Source organism: Stegostoma tigrinum, chromosome 44, assembly GCF_030684315.1.
Source record: "Stegostoma tigrinum isolate sSteTig4 chromosome 44, sSteTig4.hap1, whole genome shotgun sequence".
Classification (NCBI taxonomy): Eukaryota; Metazoa; Chordata; class Chondrichthyes; order Orectolobiformes; family Stegostomatidae; genus Stegostoma; species Stegostoma tigrinum.
In genome coordinates this window covers 1,747,512-1,752,167 of record NC_081397.1, presented here as the reverse complement: position 1 = coordinate 1,752,167, position 4,656 = coordinate 1,747,512, and the positions used below count along the sequence as shown (strand labels likewise).

At 44.9% G+C, this 4,656-nt stretch overlaps 1 pseudogene; it reads left to right on the top strand.

Annotated features, from left to right (window-relative positions):
• Positions 1-4,656, top strand: part of LOC132206835 (uncharacterized) — a 660,697-nt pseudogene that overhangs the window by 340,890 nt on the left and 315,151 nt on the right.

The window sequence follows — 4,656 nt, the reverse complement described above, 5'->3', positions numbered from 1 at the left end:
TTTTGTTTTTCAGATGTCATCTTCATTGACAGTATAATAATGGATGGAAAGGAGAAATAAATTGAACAAGATTTTACATTTTTGCCAAGGTGAACATCCTCAGGCTGTTGTAAAATCTACACTTTGAAAGATTTGTGTGAACTATGGATAGCCAAATGGTATATCATCCAACTGCGCCCCCTTAACAGTCAGTGATGTTACCGTCACTATTTCTCTCCCCAATCCCCACACTATCAACATCCAGGGGGTTACCATCATGATAGAATCTCACCAGCACCCCCTTGATGTTCAATGGCGCTCCCATCACTGAATTCCCCCAGTATCAACATACTGGGGATTACCTTTGAGAGAGAATCTAAACATTGCCCCTTGACATTTGATGGTATAACCATCACTGAGTCCCCTATTATTAATACCCTGGGGGGGGTTACAATTTACCAGAAATTGCACTGGGCTCACCATATCAAAATAGTTACTACAAGACAGGTCAGAGGCTGGGAATTCTGGTGCAAATAACTCACCTCTGGACCCCCCAAAATTTGTTCGTCATCAACAAGGTGCAAAGCAAGAGTGTGATGGAATACTCCCCACTTGTCTGGATGAATGCAGCTCCAACAGCAATTGAGAAGCTCAGCACCATCCAGGGGCAAAGCAGCCCACTTGGTTGGCACCACATCCACTAACATCCACTTCCTTCACCACCAACAATGATCAGCTGCAGCGACCCTGTCTACAAGATGCACTGCATAATGTCAAATTCCCAACACATGTCCACTTCAATCTGGGAGGACAAGGGCTGCAGGTATGTGGGAACACCAAGCCCCTGCAAGTCCCCCCCGAGCCGCTCACCGTGCTCACTTGGAAATATATCAGCCATTTCTTCAGCGTCACTGGTCAAAATCTCTCTTACTGCCAACATTGCAGGTACATTACATTCTCATGGGCTGCATGCGGAAGACAGGGCACCATCAAGGGGAATTCATGATGAGCAATCTGTGATAGGCCTAGCCAATGATATTCAGGTCCTATCGACAAATTAGCTCCATGAGAAAAGGACAGCTTTGAGGCTCGGTGCAGTTCCTTGGTTGAGCCGATGGCTTGAATCAATTGAATGGGAAAGATGTCAAGCTCAGTGCTTTATCTAGCTGTTCCAGATCATTACCCTTTCCCTCCCTGAGGGGATGCAGAGGGTCTAGGGAAGCTGATCCTGTGGGGATTTCTGCAGGGACAGCACAACATATCAAATGTTTTCAAGAAGGATTTTGATATCGTTCTCAGGGCTAAAGGGATCAAAGGGAGAAAGTGAGGGGAAGAGGCAACTGAGGTGGATGATCTGCCCCGATCCCATTGAATGGATGGAGCAAGTGGGATAGCGTAAATTGCCTCCTCCTATTGTCCATGCTTCTAACTTCCTCTGTTGGAGTGCTTAACATGGAATTGTAGCGTCAGAGAGGTCTGCAGCACAAAGAAAGGCCCTTTGGCACATTGAATCTGCACCAGTGAAAAGCAGCCACCTCTCTGTTCTTTCATCAATTTTCCCAATACTTGGACACATAGAGCCATATAGCAAGGAAACAGGCCCTTTGGCAGTTTTCACAAAGTCACCTGGTCCCATTTACATGCATTTGGCTCATATTCCTCAAACTCTTTTGCGTCTTTTAAATGTTGTATTTGTACTCACCTCCACCACTTCCTCTGGCAGCTCATTTCATTTAGGTACCACCCTCTGTGTGAGCAATTTTCTCCTCAGGACCCTTGTAAATCTTTCCACTCTCCCCTTAAACCTGTGCCGTCTGGTTTTGGACTTCCCTACCCTGGGGGAATGACCTTGGCTATTCACATTATCAGTGTCCCTATTTCTGCAGGAAAAGACAAGTGAAATGTAGAGGACCCTTTAATCTGACTTTAGCCGAGGCATCGCAAGTGCACATGTAAATCCTTCTTCCATGTGATGAGGATTTCTGCCTCTCCCACCCTTTCCGACAGTGAGTTCCAGACTCCCCACCACCCTCTGGGTAAAAAAAAAGTCCTCACATCTCTTCTACACCTCTGCCCCTTACCTTCACCCACACCAGTCACCGATCCCTGTATCAAAGAGGAAACGTTTCTTCCTGTCAGTCCTATCTGTGCCCCCTCATCATTTTATACAGTTCAAACATATTTGCCTCTCCCAATCTCCTCCACTCTAAGGAAAACATCTCCAGCCTCTCCAAACTTCATCCATTACTGAACTCTCCAACCCTCAAGGCAACATCCTGGTAAATCTCTCCTGCACCCTATCCCAGTGCTATCACATCACTCCCATAAATTGGGTTTGTATAGATTAGTTTAGAAACTCATCAATCACTGAAACAGCAATGGCTTTGCTATACTGGAGAGACTGTCCCTCCTGGTTAGAAACAGCACAGTGGTAATCGCCTGCTTATCTTTTGCTGACGTTGATGATGGTGTGTATGGTTCTGCTGTAGTTGGAATACTCCCAGGAAATCTCATTGCCATCTCTGCAGAAAATATATTGAATTGGAGTCGAACCTCTGGTCACAGAGCAGTTTAATGAGTTGCTGTCTCCCTCCACTACCTCGTTCCCAGGGTGGATACTCAGGTCTGGAACTGACACAGGAATGCCTGTGATTGAACCAAACTGTTAGGTGCTTTTCCAAGGCAGGGATTGCTGTGTTCAGCAGCAAGCAGCACTCCCACCATACAGTTAGAGAGAGAGAGACAGAAATTCATAGAGAGTCATAGAGAAGTACAGAGATATATCAGAAGTAATTGGGAGAAACACTGTCATAGAGTGATATAGAAAGAGAGAGTGTGATAAGGAAAGTCATAGAGATTCATAGTGACAAATAGACTCACAAAGAGATAGATAAATAGATTCATAAAGAGACATAGAGGGATGTAGAGAGTCACAGAATCACATAAAGTTGTCGATATTTATAAAGAGTCATTGAGTTAAAAGTGAGCCACAGAGTGACAGAGAGATGTAGAGATTGATTGGAAAACGTAGAGTGTAGGGAAAACAGAGAGAGTCATAGGGAGACATAGAGAATCAGAGACAGGTATCAAGTCTTGCACAGTCCTGATGTCACCTCCCAGCTCTTTATAATCTGTGCCACGCCTGATAAAACCAAGTCTCTTGTATGTTTACCCAACCACTCTTTAACCTGTACCGCCTCCTTCAGGGATCAGTGGGCTAGCTCCCGAACATCCCTCTGTTCCTCTGAACTTGCCAAAGGCTGTTGCTGATTGAAGACAAAAAACCCTCAGTCTTCACAAGAAATTCAGACCCAGGAAGCAGAAACATCGCTAATGGCAAAAGAAACATGCGAAGCGGTCAGGACAGGGTGGATGAGATAATGGGAACTGCAGATGCTGGAGATTCCAAGATAATAAAATGTGAGGCTGGATGAACACAGCAGGCCAAGCAGCATCTCAGGAGCACAAAAGCTGACGTTTCGGGCCTAGACCCTTCCTCTGATGAAGGGTCTAGGCCCGAAACGTCAGCTTTTGTGCTCCTGAGATGCTGCTTTGGCCTGCTGTGTTCATCCAGCCTCACATTTTATTATCTAGGACAGGGTGGATAACTGGTGAGGTATGGAGAGGGATTGAAGACTGTAATAAATACGTATTCACAAACTCAATAGGAAGCGAGAGTGTGCAGCGCACAAAAACAGTGTTATTCCATACTGACAATGACAGCAGGAGCTGACCAACCCTTACATTTACAGTGATTTGGATGACAGCAGAAATAATGAAATAAATGGAGACACAGCTTACGTTTGATTGAAATGGGAACTTTATTACTCTTTTTCCTCAGTTTATTGTCTCGAAGCTTGACTTCACATTGGTAAGTTCCCGAATGGCCCAGTGTTGCCTCCTTTGTTGTGTAACTGCTCTTGTCTGAAGGGAAATTGAGAAATTCACCATTTTTATAAAATACGTACAACTGGAGATGATCATCGTGAAAGGGGTCAGCCAAACAGGCGAGCTTAAAGCGTTCACCAATGAATACTTCCACACTGGGGACTGCTTGCAGTGTTGGCTCAGAGCAGAGATCTACGACAGGACAAAATAAAATTAGAGGAATATGTAACACAAAGAATGCAGGAGATATGAAACAAAACACAAAGCGCTGGAGAAACTTAGCAGGTCTGGCAGCATCTGTGAGAGAGGGAAACAGAGTTAATGTTTCAAGCCGTACATCCCATCCTCCGAACTGCCGTCCGACCAAAATACAAAAATGAGAAGAATGTATCTTGATGCCTTGCACTCTGATGCCTTCACACCATTTTCGAGCTCGTGATCACAACTCTCTTTGGGTAACTGCCAACTATGGTTTTTGAAGCAACATTGATGTTTTTGCCTGTGGGCCATTTAACCCAAGTCAGAGCAACTCAAGAGGGAAAACTTACATTTTACGATTATGTTTTCATCATGTGAGATCCACCTCCTGAAACCCAGTCTCTGTTCACATCGATAAGTTGCTCCATCTGAAAATGTCGCACTTGCTATCGTGTACTCAGGTTCACATTCTCCCTCAATTAAGGAATCGTTTTGATACCAAAGGGAGGTGTAATCTCTCTCAAATCCCCAGGGATGCCTGGAGCATTTCAGAACAGACATCTCACCAAGCAGCAGGGTACTTGAATGGAC